Source organism: Phyllobates terribilis, unplaced genomic scaffold (assembly GCF_046119375.1).
Source record: "Phyllobates terribilis strain yellow unplaced genomic scaffold, ASM4611937v1 Scaffold_37__1_contigs__length_12642776, whole genome shotgun sequence".
In the NCBI taxonomy this organism is placed as follows: Eukaryota; Metazoa; Chordata; class Amphibia; order Anura; family Dendrobatidae; genus Phyllobates; species Phyllobates terribilis.
In genome coordinates this window covers 7,678,845-7,700,943 of record NW_027362797.1, presented here as the reverse complement: position 1 = coordinate 7,700,943, position 22,099 = coordinate 7,678,845, and the positions used below count along the sequence as shown (strand labels likewise).

Here is a 22,099-nt window from a genome sequence, read left to right as displayed (position 1 = left end):
TGCACATTACCGATCCCTTCTCTATCAATTGAATGCTGGTTTTTATAGCTTCCATTTTGAACCTCTTGTATTCCACCCACTGGTTTAAGGGCTTGAGGTTTATAATCGTATGGCGTTTGCCCGAGGGTTTTAACACCGAGAAGAGGGAGGAATAATGGCCTAAACCCTGCTCTGAAGGGGGGACCTGTTTCACCACGTGTAGGGATTGAAGGACTAATATATCCTGCCATAGACTTTTGAGATCTACGGGGGAGCGAGGACGAGTGATTTGGAAACGACGAGGGAGGGCATGGGAGAAGTCTATTTTGAAACCTTCCCCTAAGGAACGTAGGATCCATTGATTTTTTGTAATGGACACCCACTTGTCCTGAAAGAAAAGAAGCCTGCCCCCTACTCCAATGGCGTCATGGTCTAGCTGGGGCTCCAGAGGCGACCTGATCTGCTCTGTCCTTTCCTCCCTTCCTGTAAGACCATCTCCCAGTCTTACCCTTACCCCTGTAATCACATTTAGGGGATCGACGGGGTCCACGAAAGGGCCGGTATCTTTTAACCCTATCCTCGGGAAAGATCCTAGTTACTTACCGGTAACGGGATTTTACAGAGCCCATGACAGCACCACCTGAGAGAGGGTATCCAACCACCAAGGACAGGAACCTACTGAATAAAAAGGCGGTACCTCTCCTCCGCATCAGTTTTGTTTCAGAGCATGAGAGGGCCTCCGAAGACAGGTTAATACATAACCACCACCTCAACATATGTACTAAACACCTTAAAAAAGTGCACACCACAGTGATAAAGAGGAGGGAATTAATAGGGTGCTTTCATGGGATCTGTAAAATCCCGTTACCGGTAAGTAACTAGGATCTTTTCCCCTTCTCCCATGACAGCACCACCTGAGAGATTTATAGAGATCAAATACCAGAGGGAGGGATCACCGCTTGCAACACCCTTCTACCAAAGGACAGATCAGTAGAAGAGGAAAGGTCAAGACGGTAATGTTTGTAAAATGTAGCGGGGGATGACCAAGTTGCCGCCTTACATATAATGTCGATGGGCACATCCGCCTTCTCAGCCCAGGAAGCAGCTACCGCTCTGGTGGAATGGGCCTTCAGGTTCTCAGGAACCGGCAGATTGCTAGAAGAGTAGGCTAAAGTAATAGTATCCCTGACCCATCTAGCTATGGTCCCCCTTGTAACCTTAAGTCCTTTCCTAGCCCCCTGAAAGGATATAAAAAAAGCGTCACTCTTTCTCCAGGCTTTTGTCACTTCCAAATACTGGACTAACACCCTCTTAACATCTAAGGTGTGAAGCTTATGTTCCTCAGAATCCCTAGGATTAGGATAGAAGGAAGGGAGAGTGATTACTTGCGTCCTATGGAACTTGGAGGCTACCTTTGGAAGATAGGCCGGGTCTGGTCTTCAGATTACTCTATCCATACATACTTGAGTGAATGGATGGTTAACGGATAGTGCGTGTAAGTCACTGACTCTACGAGCTGATGTCAGGGCCACCAATAGAGCAGTCTTTAAAGTTAAGATTTTTTCTGAAACCTTCTCTAAGGGCTCAAAGGGAGGTTTGGTTAATGCTTCCAGAACTAAATTAAGGTCCCAAGGAGGCATTCTTGGAACAGGAATAGGTCTGGATCTATGACAGGCTTTAATAAATCTAATGATCCATCTATTTGCTGCCAAGTCATAATTATACAGTGCCCCCAGAGCCGATACCTGTACCTTAAGAGTACTGGTGGCTAGTCCCATGTTTAACCCCTTCTGGAGGAATTCTAGTATGGCCTCAATAGGAATCCTCCCTTTGGCAGACTGACCCGAGGTAGACAAGGACTTAGCCCAGGTTCTACCATAGATTCTAGCTGTTATCGGCTTTCTACTTGCTAGAAGGGTAGTAACAAGATCCAGAGAAAACCCCCTTTGCGTCAATAGAGACCTCTCAAAATCCAAGCCGTCAAATGCAGGCCCGCTCTTTGGGGATGACAGACTGGGCCCTGCCTGAGGAGATCCGGGATGTCCGGAAGAACCCATGGATCTGCTTGGGACATTCTCTTCATCCAAGTGAACCAGTAGGGATCAGTACTAAAGGGGGAAAGGCATAAGCTAGAGTGAAATCCCACTGAATCTGCAGCGCGTCCACCGCAAACGCCCCCTCTTTTGGATTCAGGGAGCGAAAGGTTTCGGTCTTCCGATTGTGTCTGTTTGCAAACAGATCTATCTGGGGCTGTCCCCACCGAGCCACAATCTGCTGAAAAACAGCTGGATTCAACTCCCACTCTCCTTGTTTCAAGATGTGACGACTCAAGAAATCGGTCTTTAATGTTCTCTTCCCCTTTTATATGCAGTGCCAAGAGCGTAACCAGCCGACTCTCGGCAAACCTGAAGATCTGATCCGCTATTAACATCAGAGGGAGAGACCTGGTACCCCCCTGATGATTGATGTAGGCGACTGTTGATCTGTTGTCTGACATTATCCTGACGTGAGGGCCCTGAAGAACAGAACTGAATTCTTTTAGCGCGTTTCTGGCTGCCAACAGCTCTTTCATGTTGGAAGAGAGACTTGTCTCGCTGTCCGACCAGAGGCCTTGTACAGAACGATCCCTTAGGTGAGCTCCCCAACCTTCCGCACTTGCGTCTGTTGTAATAGTATCCGACACCTGGAAGGTCCAAGGAACCCCCAAAGATAGGTTGACCGGAGATGTCCACCAGTCCAGGGAGTTGATCACAACATCTGGAAGAGATATTTTCCCATTCAGGCGACCTTTGAGCCGCCTGTCCGCTGCCAGAATCTCCTGTTGAAGACATCTGGAATGGTGCTGGGCCCACTGAACCGCCAGGATGCAAGACGTCATTGTACCCAACAGAGACATTGCACTCCTCAGGGTCATGGTCGGATTGCTGACAACCTGAGATGTTAGGGATCTGATCTTCAGCTTCTTTTCCTCTGGCAGAAGACAGGTTTGGTTTTCTGAGTCCAGAATGAGACCCAGGAAAGACTGAACCCTCTTTGGTTCCAGCCTTGACTTCTCCAGATTTAACAGCCAACCTAGGCGTCTTAGACTGGCCATGACGTCCGCCAGGGCTAGAGCACAGAGTTAACTTGATCTGCCCACTACTAAGAAGTCGTCCAGATAAGGGATGACCAAAATATCTTTCCCTCAAGTGCGCTGTGACCTCCAGAATGATTTTTGTGAAGACTCTCGGCACCATGGAAATGCCAAAGGGAAGAGCTGCGAACTGAAAATGCCTTACGTGCCTGCCGAATTGTACAGCTACTCTTAGAAACTGTTGATGATCTGGCAAAATCGGGACGTGGTAGTAGGCGTCCTTCAGATCGAGGACGCACATAAAACAGTCCGGAAATAACATCTTTATGGCCGATTTTATTGTTTCCATCTTGAACGGCCTGTAGATTAAATGGTCGTTCAGTCTCTTTAAGTTCGCAATGGTCCTGAAGGAGCCGTCCGGCTTCTTTATTAGGAAGAGAGTCGAATAGAATCCTCTTCCTTGCTCGGGTGCAGGTGTTTCCACCAGAACTCCTTTCATGAGCAGAGAGAGAACTTCCTGCTGTAAGGCTATCTGTTCCGCTAAACCTCTGGGGGCTGATATTTTGACAGTGTTCTTGGGCCTGCTTTTGAACTCTGTGAGCCCCCTCCTGATTATCCCTAAGATCCAAGAATTGGATGAAATTTCCTTCCAGGCAGGCAGGAAGTGGGACAATCTTCCTCCCACCTGGGGGGGAACTGTCACTTAGGGGCTTTCTTATTCTCGGAGGAGGGACCCCCAAACATGAAGCCTCTGTTATACGGCTTTCGGTCTTTCCAGCTACCTTGGTCTCTGGGAGCTTTACTGCGGCTGTATTTTCTCTTCCGAAAGGAACTGTTAAATCGGGAACCAGACACCGTGGGAAATCCATGTTTTTTGTCTGCGGCTTTATCTAGGATGTCATCTAGACCTTTGCCGAACAAGAAGTCCCCCTCACAAGGGATTGAGCACAGTTTAGACTTTGACTGCACATCCTCTGGCCAGCTCTTGAGCCATAGCGCCCTACGGGCTGCATTAGAGAGGTTTGCAGACCGGGCAGCCAGCCTAACTGAATCTGCCGATGCATCTGCCAGGAATGCAGCCGCTCCCTGCACAAGAGGAAGGTCTGATAGAATTTTCTCCCTGGACACATTCCCCCTGATCTGGTCTTCCAATTGTTGAAGCCAGATCATCATAGATCTAGCAGTGCAGGTCGCTGCTACTGCCGGTTTAAGGGCCCCTGCTGACGACTCCCAGGTTTGCTTAAGGAAGGACTCCGCTTTTTTATCCAGCGGGTCTTTTAAGGCTCCTAAATCCTCAAAGGGCAGAGTGGATTTTTTTGAAGATTTTGAAATGGCCACGTCAATCTTAGGGGTTTTGTCCCATTTAGCCGCATCCTCATCCTCAAAGGGGTACCTCCGCTTGGAGGATGACGGCAGCTAACCCTTCCTCTCCGGTTTCTTCCATTCCCTTTCTATCAGAGATTTAATCCTGTCATTGACTGGGAATGAGAGTCTCCTCCTTTGGTCTAAGCCCCCGAACATAACATCCTGGACTGTTCTGGGCACTTTGGTATCGGTAATACCCATAGTCCCTCTGACGGCTTTAACTAGTCTCTCAGTATTATCAACCGAAAAACAAGGTCTGCCCCCCCCCCCCATCATCATCCGAAGACTCCGATGACGATGAGGAGTGATTAGAGGAGGAAGGCAGTTCTCTCGTAAAACGAGACTCCACTGATTCCTCTGATTCTGAAGAAACTAGTTTTCGCTTCTTCTTTTTGAGTGAGGTTAAGCCTCTTAAAGACTCTCTGACCTCTGTCTGGATTAGATCCTCTAAATTCTAAAGAAAACCTGGGGGACTCCTCTGCAATGGTTTTCTGAATACAGTCCGAGCATAGGTTTTTGGCATAGGAGGTGGGAAGACCGATTTTGCATAAAGCACACTCCCTGTTTTTACTTTTAGCACTACACTTCTTCGCCTCCTGCCCCAAGAAATAAAAGGAGAAGAAGGAGAAGAAGGAGGAAGAGAGAGAGAGAGAGAGAGAGAGAGAGAGAGAGAGAGAGAGAGAGAGAGAGAGAGAGAGAGAGAGAGAGAGAGAGAGAGAGAGAGAGAGAGAGAGAGAGAGAGAGAGAGAGAGAGAGAGAGAGAGAGAGAGAGAGAGAAGCACATTATTCAAGGTGAGACATTCACGAAGATCACTCACCACACTGCCGTTCAGACTAGGGTACCGGAGGCGGTGGTTGCCGTTCACATGAGGGCTCCCATCTGGCGGAGGTGGACTGACTAAGTCTTTTCTGACCAGTCTTGCCGGAACTCGTACGCCCCTCACTGCTGTGACTTTGTCGATGGGAAGATTCCCGTTCCATTTGTTTGAGCTGCTTGCGCTGCTTTGATGGCTGTGGCTGCTGCTGTACTTCCTGTGGCGGTGACAGCTGCTGCCCAGGTGACTGCGGTTCCTCATCCATCATGGTGGGGATGCAGACACCGCCATCCTGATTGCTCCCCATCCTTAAAAGCAGTAGGGCTCCACCTCCTTTAGGCTCCTCCCCTTCCGGCAGCATGCTCATCTCAATCTCTTTTTTTTTTAAACTTTAGCCAGCTGGCGCGCTACCCGCAGATCCACTTCAGCCCAGCAGCACACGGCGCGCTTGCAGCGGGATGACAGCTTCCCACCCGCGCATGCGCAGACCCGGCTTCCGGCGCACTCATCGATAGGGCGCGTCAGCACCCCGCGCGTGCGCAGCACGGACTTCCGGCGCGCTCCGTCACAGGGTGCGACACGACCCCCACGTGCGCAGCCCGGAAGACCTGCCGGCTGGCGCGCTCAGTTCATCTTTGCGAGGCGCAGACCCGGCTGCAGGCCCCGGCGCACGCGGGGAGGAATCCAAAAAAAAAAAAAAAACAGCACCTCCTCCCCACACGCAGACCCAGGCAGCAGCCAGACGGGCTGGGAACAGGGACCATCTGCTGCTTCCACGGCCTCCAGGTCGCACCGTCCATAATCCAGGTACGTGAGGTACCACCTGGTGAGGCTCCCATCAGGGACAGGAACCAAAACTGATGCGGAGGAGAGGTACCGCCTTTTTATTCAGTAGGTTCCTGTCCTTGGTGGGCGGATACCCTCTCTCAGGTGGTGCTGTCATGGGAGAAGGGGAAAATGCTTTTTTCTTGTCGGATGCTCTTTCTAGTATCTTGTCCAACACTGGACCAAAGACCCAAGCACCCGAAAAGGGAATTGAGCACAGTTTATTCTTTGAGTGGCTATCCCCCGACCACATCTTTAGCCATATCGCCCGTCTAGCTGTATTAGATAATACGCTACATCTAGCTGTGAATCTGACCGATTCGGCCGAGGCATCAGCCATGAATTGCGTTGCCAGCTTCAACATGGGAAGAGAGTCTGATAGCATCTCTACAGGGAAGTCCGACCTAATTTGATCTGACAGCTCGTCCAACCAAAAGGCACATGGATCTTGCCACTGAAGTGGCAGCGATATTTGACTTAATTATGGCTGCTGAGGCCTCCCAACTCCTCTTGAGCATGCTCTCTGCCTTCCTATCCATTGCGTTCTTGAGGAAAGACAAATCCTCAAAGGTGATGGATGTTTTCTTAGCCACTTTCGCTATTGGGACATCTAGTTTAGGGATTTCCTCCCAAAGTTTGATGTCCTCCGGATTGAAAGGAAGACGGGATTTAAAGTCTCTTGGCACAATGAGTCTTTTCTCCACTTCTTCCCATTCCTCCATAATCATTGATTTTAAATGCTCATTTACAGGGAATACTCTATTTCTCTGAGTTCTCAGACCTGCAAACATTTCATCCTGTCTGGAATGGGAGACCTGAGTGTCCTCCAAGTTCATAGTACGCCTGTATACGTATAGTTCATCCGTATGTTCCGTAGAGAAGACATATTTCTCTCTCTCTTGTGAGGGTAACTGAGAGAAGCGATCCTCATCCTCTTCTAGACTGTGCTCTGATGCGGAATCTGAATATTCTCCTTCCTCAGACACCTCTTCCACCTCCCACCTAGGTCTTTTCTGGCGAGGAGAGGGTTGAACTATTTGGGGCGACTGCTGCGTACGGGAAGGCATGAGGCTCGAGACTGTACTCTGGACCTCCTCACATATCATAGATCTTGTATCCGTCAAAAAAGAAGTTTTTTCTTCCTTTAGGACCTCGGCTATACATTTTTTTTTTTTTACACAGCCGCTTTTTATACGAGTCCTGAAGCTTCGTGTTACAGTCTACACATAGTCTTGATTTTTTGGAAGCAGATCCAGACCTCTGGGTTCCCCTCTCCTAATCCATAAAAAAATATAAAAGGACACCGGAGATTTACTATAAAAATCTGTCCTAGAATACTCTGATTTATCCAGAGAAGGGCCTAATGCTGTACTCACACTGCCCAGGGACTCTGAAGGGGCTTCTGACCGTGAAGGATTAGCTTCCATGGTGTCAGTGTGTGTGTGGCTGAGGTGTACCCTTTTATAGGGTCTTACCTGATCCAGGTGGTAGCCACGCCCCCAACGATAATCGCTATTCTTAATGCCCTGGAGGCTCACCACTGCCTCCGGGCACCTGTGCGTTCTGGGTGCCGAAGCCCCTCTTCTCAATGCCGGAAGGAGAAGCGGAGTGCGCTCCACCCTGGAACGCATGCCGGCCAAAGCGGATGTCCGCTCTTCTGACTCCACCTCCTGGCCAGAAGTCTCGCACCGCGATCGGCGTGCACTCCACCCTGGAACGCACGCCGGCTCCAAAGCGGATGTCCGCTCTTCTGACTCCGCCTCCTGCTGGAAGCCATACACCGCGCTCCTCCGTGGAGCGCACGCCGGCCTTTCAGCCGGTGGGATAGCGCAATGCTCAGCTTGTCCGGGGGATACAGCGGCAAGCGGCGGTCTTCTGGCTGAGGGACCCCGTAAAGGGGTATCAGCATGGAGCCTCTGGACCGAATGAAGGGGGGAGTTCTCAGACCCCCCCAATCCCCCTGGCTCTCAGGTAACTTCTATCTTTGGAGAACCTCTCCATAGCGTCCTCTCCTGCTAGGGACAGGAAAAACACTGAGGGTGTGATGGGGGGGGCTTTTAACCTCTCATGTGTTTCCTGTCCCTAGAGGAACAGAGGACTACTCTCCTGTCGTGCCGTTATGATGGACGTACTGGTAAATATTCATTTTTTTCTTCCCCCATTCCAAAAATTCCTGTGAAGCACCTGAAGGGTTAATAAACTTCTTGAATGTGGTTTTGAGAATCTTGAGGGGTGCAGTTTTTAGAATGGTGTGACTTTTGGGTATTTTCTGTCATAAAAGCCCCTTATAGTCGCTTCAAATGTGATGTGGTCCCTTAAAAAAAAAATGGTTTTGCAAATTTTGTTTTAAAAATTAGAAATCGCTGGTCAACTTTTAACCCTTATAGCTCCCTAATAAAAAATAAAAAAAAAATGTTGGTTCCAAAATTGTGCTGATGTAAAGTGGACATGTGGGCAATGTTATTTATTAACTATTTTGTGTGACATCTCTGATGTAATGGCATAAAAATTAATTTTGAAAATTGCTAAATTTTCCAAGCTTTTCACAAATAAACGCAAGTGATATCGAAGGAATTTTACCACTATCATGAAGTACAATATGTCACGAAAAAACAGTCTCAGAATCAGCGGGATCCGTTGAAGCGTTCGAGTAATTACCTCATAAAGTGACAGTGGTCAGAATTGTAAAAATTTGCCTAGTCATTATCGTGCAAACCACCCTCAGGGGTAAAGGGGTTCTGCCACCATAAAGAATACAGTTAACCAACCAGAAAAGGGAGAAATAAATGGTTTTGTAATTTATAGTGATTCAAAATTATGCCCCATTCAAAAGATACCAAGCTTTCATTTTTTTGAATTCTGCTCTCTGGCGCCCCCTGGCTTTATTCCAATATGTCCTGGTAGTGGGTGATCAGCTGGTTGAGTTTGTGCAGTTCCTGTCATAAGAGCCCCCCCAACTGCAGTGTGCACAATGTATTCTGTCACAAGTCTGACAGTCTGCTGTAAGCACAGTGTGTGATTCACCCCCTCCCCCTGCACTCACAGCTCCCCTCCCGGTGAGATGGTTCTTCCTCACATCACAGACTTGTAAGCACAATAGCAGAGAGACACCTTCTGCGCTTAGGCTGTGAAGCAGAACCATCTCACCGGGAGGGGAGCTGTGAGTGCAGGGGGAGGGGGTGAATCACACACTGTGCTTACAGCAGACTGTCAGACTTGTCACAGAATACATTGTGCACACTGCGGGTGTGGACTTGGGGGGCTCTTATGACAGGTACTGTGCAAACGCGACCAGCTGATCACCCACTACCAAAACGGAATGGAACAACACCAGGGGGCGCCAGAGAGCAGAATTCAAAAAAATAAAAAAGCTTGGTATCTTTTGAATGAAGCATAATTTTGAATCTCTAAATAACAAAATTATTTATTTCTACCTTTTCTGGTTGGTTAACTGTATTCTTTATGGTGGCTCGATCCCTTTAAGGATAAGGCAACGACTTGGCATGGCTGACAGGGTTAAGCCGTTTAAAAATTCAATAGGAAAACACTCCCTTTTGTCATCATCTACAACAACATGGCTCCACCGTCAGCTGATTCTTTTCTCAGACTCACCTCAACATTAAGCTCTTTATGTAGTAAGATTCTAATAGCTTATCTAAAATTGTAATTAGAAACTCCCTTTAACAGTTTTCTTTACCTACTCCCACTTTGATTACATTTCATTTGATAATCCACAGTGCATGATGGGATACTCAAACAGGACATCAAGGGCAGCGGTCACTGCTACAGTTCATCTCCACCCTGAAATGAAGAGTCCGTGACATCCGCTTCAGGGGGTGGGCAGTCCCTGCTGTACTCTGCATGTCCCCTCACCTTACAATGCACACCAAGTGCACTCTTGTCGGCTATTCTCTTCCCATTAGGGCTAGCGAGGGAGCACACTGTGTGCACTTAAAGTACTACACAGTGACAAGGAAGCTCATACAGAGTCAGAATGGACAACCGTCACATGCTCCGTACAGCAGGGAATAACCCTACCCCTGAAACTGATGTCAATGATGACTCCGTGTTTCAGGGTGGAGACAGGGGCTGCGGCAGTGACCAAGCCAAGGCTCCCAGATAACTAGGAGATTCTGGGGATTCTCAAAAAAGGTCATCAGAACAAAGTAGGTAAAAAAAAGTTAGACTAAAGAGGGAACAGCAGTGACTTCTTAAAGTCAATTAGAAGAGCGATTAGATTAGTACAATAGAAAGACATTTAGGATTAAAATCCTTATTAGTTTCGAACCACTCCTATAATTTATCCTGCAGAAGCCACTAGTGGAAGCCAGAGTGGAGATCCAGACTACAGAACGCATCTTGCCCATCCAAACTGCCAAAGTCTTACAGACCTTTGTCAACTCCAATTCAAAGGATGGGAGAACGTTAGCTTTGTTAAGCATTGTTCTGTATGCACGACCAATGCTAATGAAAATAAAACACATTACAATATATCAAGTATTTAATAAAAGATTTTTTAACTTTAACATATGGCTGTCAATAGTAATACAAGTCCTCTTCAGTGTGGAAACTCATAAAGGACAACCTTGTAGTGAGAGCCACACTGTGGGCAGCGATTTACCTGCCCATCATGGGCCCAGAACCAGATAACTTGAGAATTATCTTCTTCACCTGGAAGAAAGAAAATGATAAAAGTTTATGTTTCAGTGCTTGAATTTATTGTACTACTACAAACTGAGCGGATTCTGTGAGTTTATGGTCTTGTACATTATTCTAGATGTATGACCATTATATCTAAACGTGGTAGTACCCCATATGGGGGTGTAAACTGCTATTTGAGCACACGGAGGGATCGGATGGGAAGGAGCGCTCCTTGGCTTTTAAAACGCAGAATTTTGCGATATGGGGACATGGAACTAACATTTTAGTGGTAGAACTGTACATTTTTTATTAGCTGAAAGTTTGTCATTTACACAAGGGTTATTAGGTGAAACTGGACCCCATAATTTATTGAGCAATTTCTCCCAAATGCAGCAATGCCCCATATGTCATCAGAAGTTACTGTTAGGCCACAAATCAGGGCTGAGAAGGAAGGAGCGCTATTTGGTGCACAAATTTTGCAGGTGACATTTGCGGAACCCCGAAGATGTCAATAGAAAAACCCACAAAATGACCCCATTTTAGAAATTGCACCTTTCAATGTATTCATCTACAGCTGCAGTAACTATTTTGGCCCCACAGGAGTTTGCTTTGCAACATACACGCCAGGCTTTTTTCCCCTTGTGAATTGCAAGTCTGCCACTTAAATGCCCATACATTGTGCCCCCATACAGTGTAGTAGCCCCATATATTGTGCCCAGCTGGAGCTTATGGAGACATACACCCCGTAAATTGTTAAGTGCACTCTCCCAGCTACAATAATGCCAAACATGTGGCTGCTTACTGTGGTTTAGGCATAGGGGGGCTTAGAAGGAGGGGAATTTGGAAACACAGATTTCACTGGATTTTATTTGAGGGGTTGGGATCCGTCGCTTTTCAAGAGTCTTTGTTCTACCAGTAACATGGGACCCCCTATGTTTCCAGTGATAGATATCCTGCACAAAACTCCACTCAGGTCTAAGTTAGGGTTTTATTGGTAATATTTTGGGGGACATTACTTGTTTTCAATAGAAGGCTGGGATCATATTATTGTGTTCTACACTAAGCACTTACGCTGGAGTTTCCGTGTAAATCCTACAAAAATGTGATTTAGATGAAACCCCCCAATGCAACCGCTCTCCATAATGAGGCAGGTGGAGACACTTTGGACTCAGTTTGGCATCTGTTCCAGTGGTATCCATCTTGAGACATGCACAGAACAGTGGTCACCCACACTTGTGCGCTAAAAAGACATCTAAACTGATGGGACATTGGCGGAACACAGACCAGACGGAGTCCAAAGTGACCACCTGCCTCATTATAGCGAGTGGTTCAGTCGGGGGTTCTATCTGAATCACATTTTTTGGGGAATTTACACTGAAACCCAGACGCAAGTGCTCAGTGGAGAGCGCAGGATAAATGTGAACCGAGCCTTATTCAGATTATTGGGAATCAGAATGAACAAAAACAGCAGTAAAAGAAAAGTTTTTAAATTTTACGCAATTTTCGTGTGGTATAAGTGATAAGACTGCTTTATTATAATGTTCAATACATTTACAGCAATGTCAGATTTATAAATAAAATTTTGGTCTACATTCTGAGAGCAACAACTTATCTAGCCAAGAGCTGTACGAGAGCTTATTTTTGCAGGTGGAGTTGGATCCTTTTTTAAGTACCATTTTGGGATACAGAACATTCTTTTGATCACTTTTTACACAGATGCAGGATGAACAAAAAAACAAAAGACAGCAATTCAGTTATTAATTTTATATATTTTTAGGTGGTTCACTGTGCGGTGAAAGCTATTAGTAGTAAGAATGATTTATTGTTTGGTTCAGTATGATTATAACGATACCAGTTTTAGCTCTTTATGCTTTGCTACTTCTGCACACTAAAAACAATATTTTACAAACATTAATTTGTTTTTGCATCGCCATATTCTAAAAGCTGAAACTTATTTTTTACCACAAGAGCTAGGTGGGGGCTTTTTCTTTGTGGGAAAGTTAAGAGTAATTATACTATATTTAATACAAGCATTTTATTTACCGTATATTCCGGCGTATAAGACGACCTGGTGTATAAGACGACCCCCCTACTTTCCTGTTAAAATATAGAGTTTAGGATATATTCACCGTATAAGACTACCCCTTTTCCAACGCATACCAAACACCGGTAAAAATTAAAAAAAAAACAGATTTGAATTTAACATGGTCCTTTTTTAATTTAAATTCTTATGACATGCAGGTATATAGCAGGAAAACTGTCACTCATAAACATTAAAATAGGGGGGACCCCACGTCATTTTTTGGGGGGGGTCCCCCATTCTAATAGCTAGTAAAGGCTAGGTATTCAGCTGGGGGCTGATATTAGTAGCCTGGGAAGCTCCGTGGGTATTACCCTCTTCCCAGACTTCAAACATCTGCCCCAGCCGTCTGCTTAACCTCCGCTAGAGACTATAATGATGGTGGATCCCACGCCAATTTTCTTTTTAAAAAATCCTTTATTTTAACACTAAATGACAATTGAGGGGTTAATAAAGATGCAGTCCCTAAATTATTAATTTTGTAATTAATTTTTCCCAAAAATGTTGACGTGGGGCTTCGCCATATTTTTGTGTCCAGCCAGGTACAGCAGGCAGGAACGGGCTGCCCCCAACCACCAGCTGCCTATTTGTACCTGGCCGGACACAACAATATAGGGAAGCCCTTTTATTTTTAATTATTTCATGAAATAATTTTAAAAAAAAAATACGTGGGGCTTCGCCCTATTTTTGTGTCCAGCCAGGTACAACTAGGCAGCTGGGGACTGGAATCTGCAGCGCAGGGAGGCCCAAGCTTTCTGGGCCCCACCCGCTGCAAATTGCAGTCCGCAGCCACCCCGGAAAATGGCGCGTTCATAGAAGCGCCATCTTCTGGCGCTGTACCCAACTCATCCAGGGCCCTGGTGCGGTGGCTCACTGGGTAATAAAGGGGTTAAGGCCAGCTTGGCATTATCAGCTGGCCCTAAGCCCGAAATTCATGGGGTCACGCCAATATTAGACATGAACACCATGAATTTCTAGTAAAGTAATTAAAAAAAACAACACCCAGAAAAAAGTCCTTTAATTGAAATAAAGACACAATTTTTTAATGTTCTAAATTAAACCATACTTACCATCACGCCCATTCCAGCTGAAGCCAACGATCTCCTGCAATAAAAGTAAAATAATAAAGCAACCTCATCCTTACCTCTCCATGGTTCCCAGGACCGGTCCAGCTCTGCTACATTCACATGACAGGCTGCACCGCAGCAGAACGCTGCCGTTCAGCTTGCCATGCGGCAGACACTGAGAAGCGCAGGCATGCTTGTGCTCCTCAGTGTCTGACTGTGACGGCATCCAGATGAGCCGAGATCATGTCCAATGAACTCGGCTCACCTCATGCACGTCACTGACAGCGTGGGAAAATTCTCCTGCTCCCCGCATGCGCAGTAGAAGTTTCCCACGCTGTCAGTGACGGACGTCCAGGAGGTGAGCTGAGTTCATTGTCGGCTCATCTGGATGCCGTCACAGCCAGACACTGAGGAGCGCAAGCATGCCTGCGCTTCTCAGTGTCTGCGGGATGACAGGCTGGATGGCAGCGTTCTGCTGCGGTGCAGCCTGTCATGTGAATGTAGCAGAGCTGGACCGGTCCTGGGAACCATGGAGAGGTAAGGATGAGGTTGCTTTATTATTTTTCTTTTATTGCAGGAGATCGTTGGCTTCAGCTGGAATGGGCGTGATGGTAAGTATGGTTTAATTTAGAACAATAAAGAATTGTGTCTTTATTTCAATTAAAGGACTTTATTCTGGGTGTTTGTGTTTTTTTTAACTTTGACTATGGGGTTAGTAATGGGGGTGTCTTATAGACGCCTCTCCATTACTAACCTGGGCTTGACGTCAGCTGGCATTATAAGCTGACATCAACCCCAGCCCTATTACCCCACTGCCACCGCTACAGGGCAGTGGGAAGAGCGAGGCTAAGTGCCAGATTTGGCGCATCCTATGGATGCGCCATTCCTGGGGCGGCTGACGGCTGGTGTTTCTAGCCTGGGAGGGGGCCAATATTCATGGCACCCTTCCTGGGCTATTAATATCAGCCTCCAGCTGTCTGCCTAGCCTTTGCTAGCTATTAAAATAGGGGGGACCCCACGTCATTTTTTTGGGGGGGTCCCCCATTTTAATAGCTAGTAAAGGCTAGGTATTCAGCTGGGGGCTGATATTAGTAGCCTGGGAAGCTCCGTGGGTATTACCCCCTTCCCAGGCTTCAAACATTTGCCCCAGCTGTCTGCTTAACCTCCGCTAGAGACTAAAATTAAGGGGAACCCCACGCCAATTTTTTTTTTAATAAATCCGTTATTTTAACACTAGATGACAAGTACAGTAACCAGCACTGTCACTGTACTTCATATATATGTGACTGACATGTTTCTATCTATCTAATCTATGTGTGAAGCTCTATTCTGTCTGTTATAAATTGTCGGGTACCGCTGCTGAATTGCCGGCCGGCTTTTTTAAAGAGACAGTGCATGAAAACACTATTATTTGTTTTAATAAATCCTTTACACTAAATGACAAGTACAGTAAGCAACACTGTCACTGTACTTCATATATATGTGACTGACATGTTTCTATCTATCTAATCTATGTGTGAAGCTCTATTCTTTCTATTCTAAATTGTCGGGTGCCGGCTTATGCCGCTGCTGAATTGCCGGCTTTTCATATATTGTCACAGAAGCGATGCGAACTTCCCAGCTCCGGACACAGCGCAGCGCTTCTGTGACAAGTGAAAGCTGTCGGCACAGAAGCCCTGCGCTGTGTCCGGAGCTGGGAATACGCAGCGATGTGTCCGTTTCAGCACAGAAGCGCTGACCGTCTGGACCTACCGCCACCGTATTTTAACTCCCTCCACCTTATATTAACTCCGACATGACAGGGATACAGCCACGGCAGCTTATTAACACCCCCAGAGTATCCCCGCATGTCAATTTCTGAAAGTTCAAAAGCATTACCGGCGTATAAGACGACCCCAGACTAGACAGAAGATTTTTCAGTCTTCAAAAGTCGTCTTATACGCCGGAATATACGGTAATCCTTTTACTTTAACCTAGTACCACTGTGGAACATGAACATTTCTCACCAATTCCTGGTCCCATACACTGCAGTACTCACGTAGTACTCACAATACAGTGCATGAGACCCGTTAGATTTTCACTGACTCAGTCTGTTAGACACTGCCATAAAAAGGGTCCAACAGACAACTGTACCCCGAGGTCATCTGAGGACCCCGGGGTGCAATGCAAACTATTGGCACCCACGATTACAATCGCGATGAGCAGATAGTGTTAAAGAGGGAGTATTCTCCCTTTTAACCAATTAGATGCTGCTGTTGTGATTGACGGTGGTATCTGATGGGTTAATTGGCATGGTGTACATATCTGGCACACAGCCCAAAGTGACATGTGCTCATGACCAATCTGTACAGCTTTCAGGGGTTAATCACCCTTTCTATAAGTTTTACACTGAAATGAAACTTACATCTGCAGCCCACAAGTCTCTGCTTATTGACCGACGGCACAATGTGTGGATTCTCTTTGGTTCATACATAGGATTTTGGCTTGAGGACGTTAAAAGGATCCTTAAAAAGACAAAATGAGTTGTAAATGTTATACCACTTACAGGTGCATCTCACTAAATTAGAATATCAAAATTTATTTATTTCAGTTCTTCAATACAAAAAGTGAAACTCATTATATAAAGTCATTACAGACAGAATGATCTATTTCAAGTGTTTATTTCTGTTAATGTTGATGATTATGGCTTACAGCCAAAGAAAACACAAAAGTCATTATCTCAGTAAATTAGAATACTTTATAACAGCATGAAAAATGTTTCCTCTTGACAATACCCCATAGATTCTCTATGGGGTTAAGGTCAGGCGAGTTTGCTGGCCAATCAAGCACAGGGATACTGTTGTTTGTAAACCAGGTATTGGCACCTGTCCACACTGCCAAAAGTACCAAGTCCTGCAGGAGAATGAAATTTCCATCTCCAAAAATCTTAGCAGAGGGAAGCGTGAAGTGCAATAAAATCTCCTGGCAGACGGTTGCGCTGACCTTGGTCTTGATAAAAACACAGTGGACCTACACCAGCAGATGACATGGCTCCCCAAACCATCACTGATTGTGGAAACGTCACACTAGACCTCAAGCAGCTTGGATTGTGGCCTCTCCACTCTTCCTTCAGACTTCGGGACCTTGATTTCCAAATGAAATGCAAAATTTACTTTCATCTGAAAACACCACCTTGGACCACTGAGCAACAGTCCAGGTCTTTTTCTCCTTGGCCCAGGTAAGACGCTTCTGGCGCTGTCTATTGGTCATGAGTGGCTTGACACAAGGAATGCGACACTTGTAGCCCATGTCCTGGATAGGTCTGTGTGTGGTGGCTCTTGAAGCAATGACTCCAGCAGCAGTCCACTCCTTGTGAGCCTCCCCCAAATTTTTGAACGGCCTTTTCTTAATAATCCTTTCAAGGCTGCGGTTATCCCGATTGCTTGTGCACCTTTTTCTACACACTTTTTCGTTCCACTCAACTTTCCATTAATATGCTTGGATTCAGCACTCTGAACAGCCAGCTTCTTTAGCAATGACCTTTCGTGGCTTATCCTCCTTGTGGAGTGTGTCAGTGACTGCCTTCTGGACATCTGTCAAGTTAGCAGTCTTCCCCATGATTGTGGAGCCTACTGAAACAGACTAAGGGACCCTTGTAAACGCTTAGGAAGCCTTTGCAGGTGTTTATTGTTAATTATTCTACTTTACTGAGATAATGAGTTTTGTGTTTTCATTGGCTGTAAGCCATATTCAACATTAAAAGAAATAAACACTTGAAATAGATCACTAAGTTTGTAATGACTATATAATATCAGTTTCAGTTTTTGTATTGAAGAACTGAAATAAATTAAATTTTTGATGATATTCTAATTTTGTGAGATGCACCTGTATATGTAAAGAACACAGAAACGTTTATTTAAAGACACTGAACAAAATAATTTAGCAATGTCTTGTCATGAATCCAGATACACTGAGAGATTCCTGCAAAGGACTCATTATGGACTTTGACCTTAATCCACATTTGTATAAGAGGTCGGTCATTTGCTTTACTTCTCCTGGAAACAAAGGAATAACTGGAACAAGGCCTGAAACTCCTGATAGGCACTGCTGTACTTACACGGTTGATCCTCTGAAATCAGCACAATAGATCCCATGCACAGCTATACAGTACATTGCCTAATCTCAGACCTGCACTATTTACCTGTGTTGAAGCAAGAACACCATCTTATAATAAGGTCTGGAAAGAAGCTGTCGTAGGACAAACTTATTGTAATACTCCTGCCAGCAGTGATCAATGTAATGGAGGCCAAAGTATGTCAACAGCAGGAGAAACACTTCCTCCCCACTATGATGTCTAAAGTGATGGGTACATGGTTAGCACCCCATTCTGCTTTATGACATCCATATGCACTGAGGACCTGTGGAGAGGGTGCATGAGAAAGAACGTAAAAAAAGTAATCTGGTGGCATTACCCCTTGAGTTGTTGCCACATGACAGATGTTTGGAGTCCTTCACAGTGAGAAGCAAGGTAGAACAACGTTATTAAACGATGCTGCCAAAGTATCATTAAATGGGTTGTCCAGGGCCATTTTATTTTTACTTTGGGCCTAAAAACTAACAGGCAGGTAGTTGCAAACAGAGACAACTACCTGCCTGCTTTATCCAACTACAGTCATACTGATTGACAGCTGGCTCTCCGCAGTTAGGCAGCAGGAAGCTGGCTGTCAACAGAGCAGAAGAGAAGAATCTGCTCTGTTGACAAGACGTCCATGGAAGCCGCTGAATCACCAGCAGGAGCAGTCTGTGACCGCTCTGTGCTGGCAGAGACAGACACCAGGCACAGACAGGCAGTTAGCAACTACCTGCCTGTTAGTTTTTAGTTCAAAGTAAAATAAATAAATAAATAATAATAAAAAAAATTCTTCTCATGCCTATTTGTGGATACTGCCATCATTCCTAGACTACATATCACATCCTGTTTTATATGCTGGAAAAAGTATCCAGTTTCTCCTAGTTCCCCACTCTGTTATAGGGTCCTGGCTTCAAATCCCACCAAGGACAACATCTGCAAGGAGTTTGTATGTTCTCCCTGTGTTTGCGTGGGTTTCCTCCAATTTACTCCCAAACTCCAAAGACATACTGATAGAGAATTTAGATTATGAGCCCCAATGGGGACAGTGATGATAATGTCGGTAAAGTGCTTTGGAATTAAAGGCGCTATATAAGGGATTAAATAAAAAAGCGCCAAGAAATAGGACCTGGGAAGCATGACTACAGAACACAGAAGTGACCAGATGTGTGTTCCCTGTGGCTAGACTGTCTAGCAGGTCACTAATAATGCCCCATATACACCAGGGTGTGACTAGCAGCTACACCAATAAAGTATAGGGGATGCCACCAGGACCCAAACTTTACATCACAAGCACAAGACCTACAGATGCATCTGAAGACAGGGACCCCTCTTCAGCCAGTTTCACTTTGTCCCAGACTCATCAAGTGTCACCAGGTTTCTACTGTAAAACCGATTGGAATGTCGCTTTTTGCACAACTTTTCGTTGCTGAAAGCAAATAGTTTCTTGACACATGTGTGTCCCAGCCAGCTTAGACAACTTTGAGAAGTGGGCAAAGCCAATGTTTGTTCCTCTAAACACACAAGGATATTAAAATGGTTTGTCCAAGACTTGACAACCCCTTTCTTAAAGGCTGTATTACCCGGTATAAAACAAACTCCCCTTCCACACCAGCGTCGTTCCAACAGTGTCAGCAATAGATCTCCCGGTCCCATATGGAATAATCAGCAGCCACTAACAGGCTGCTTCGCTCACACTTCCTGGAGATGAACTTTGGACATCAGAGGAAAGTGTGAGAACAGTGGCCCATTAGCAGCAGACTGGCTGCAGCACTCACACGGTATACAAATATCATGGGAAACCAGGGAGACCCAGCACTCACATTGCTAGAATGGCACCCGCACAGGAGGGGAGTTTGTTTCCATTTTACACTGAGGGATATAGTAAGGAGGGTTTTTCCACTACTTGGCACAATACAAGAAAATTGTAAAAAAAACAAACAGTAAACACAAGGAGTAAGATACAAGTGTGTGAACATGGCTCAGCCTTGTCCTAGACGCACTCTAACGGACGGGGGAGGGGAGCAGCACTCTAACGGACGGGGGAGGGGAGCAGCACCCTAACGGACGGGGGAGGGGAGCAGCACCCTAACGGACGGGGGAGGGGAGCAGCACCCTAACGCCCCCAGTTGTACATTTCAGTCTTAATTATCTTAGTTAATTATGTCATATACCTCTCCCTTCTTCAAAGCGTTCAGGACTTTCCTCTCCAGGCCCGTCGCCTGCTCCTCATCAGTGGGGATACCTAAACAGAAGACACAAAAAGGACAGATCATAGCAAGAATACTACAAAAAAAAAAACAAAGTGACCTGAAAGTGGCTGATAAAAGAGGACAATTGCCAGCCGAGCTGTGTGACAATTCAGTCTGTACAGAGGGTACAGTAGTGGAAGTGTAACCTGTGCAGGGGCTTGGCAGACCCCGTGCACACGGTCACAGTCCTGGGTGTCACCTGCTGTCACTGGAGCAGTGAGTACCTGCTGATGGGCGGCGCACATTACTACACTGCTGCAAAGTCACGTACACTGTCCCGTCCTATGCCCTTCACAGGGGACACCGCACACTCCAGCCTCACACCTAGTAATACACAGCAGTCCTCACACCACACACAGGAGGCGGCCACTGTCCACCATGGCTGTCATACCCACCTCCAGCGCTCATGGCTCTGACGCATGGTCGGCTGCGGCACACGGTCCCTGCACTCCGGGGCACAGCGCGACGGACGAGCTGAGAAACCTCCAAGAAGCCATGACTGCTGCACCTCACAGCCGACAGCTGCCACTACAGCGTCCAGGGGGCGGGGCAGTGCGCATTTATACCCGGGACCATACCAAGCGCATAGCGGAGGGGTGCACCGTAACAAGGCAGCGAGCAGAGAGGCCGTGTCATCTCCGTATATGGCCGTAATGTGCTGTACCCGCGGGGTTATTGCTGGCGCTTAATTACCACATGTAAAGGGAGTCAATGACAGGTGGAAACGCCATTTGTTCTCTAGTAGCAGCCGCCCAATAAAAGTGACCTCATCAATGGGAAGAATTGTTTATAAAAAGCAGCAGCTTTGTGATTTACTTGTTTTTAAAAAATCCTTTTCATTCTCAAGGAGAGGAATTTTAGTTTTGTTTACTGCTCGTTGCCTAGGTTACCGGCCACTGCTGTGCTAGGAGTGCAGCGCTTACAAGCTGTTTTCTATAGAGCTTGTACACACTGATTTGAGGCTGCCCGGATTTAGTACCCTGCACTCTCCGGGGCTGCAGCGGTAAAGATGCCTCATGTGTCAGCATCGGAGGGCGCACCATTTGGGTTCAGCGATGCGACATTGCCACATGTCTGACCTGTCAATCAAGCAGCACAGCATCGGCCACCCGGCAACCAGAAGTCGGAAGGATGGGGATCGGGGTGCTGAACATCAACGTGGAGACAACCTCTTTATTATCTACCTTGAGCGAAGTTCACACACAGTTTTCTACATGGATATTGTGTCAGATCCGCTCCAAAATCCACGTAAAAAAACTGCTTCAGATACTCTGACTACTCCTCATATTCATTGCTGTGGAATATCCACACGGCTGTTCATATTGTGAATTATTTTGAGAATTTTTCTGACTAAACATTAAAAACCTCACTGCACAAAATAAAAAATAATAATAATTAACGTCACTTCTGTGAGGCGGATTCTCATGGAAGCTTCTCCAAACTCAACACTGTCACAGGCTGCAAAAGACCATAAGGAGAGAATACTTCAATAACGCTTCAAGAAAAGAACCCCAAAACAAACAGAACAAGCAACGCAAATTCCTCTGGAAAATCTCATTGGATTTTCCGCTTCCAAAAAAGACATAGTTTTGTCATTTCTGTTTATAACCAAAGCCTGAGAGATCCGACGCAGGACAGAGCCCAGTGGTGCCGGGCGGACTATTATAATGGGGTACTATAGTTTTTGCCTGGGGTGCTGCCAGGACTTTTGGTGAAAAGGATTTTCTGAGAATTATTTGTTTACCCCCGAGGCTTCCAGAGGTTAAATGGGTATTCCAGATTTGGAAGACCTCTGTTCCCCAGCTGCAGTTTATTTAAAAAACAAGCAAAATGTGCTCTACTCACCCTCCACAGGTCCAGCGGTGACTCTCTGCCGCTGCTCTTGGTGTTTGCT

At 46.1% G+C, this 22,099-nt stretch overlaps 1 pseudogene; it reads right to left on the bottom strand.

Moving 5' to 3' along the window:
- Positions 1-10,540: 10,540 nt before the first annotated feature.
- On the bottom strand, positions 10,541-20,997 carry LOC141182921 (cytochrome c oxidase subunit 5B, mitochondrial-like; annotated as a pseudogene).
- Positions 20,998-22,099: the final 1,102 nt, after the last annotated feature.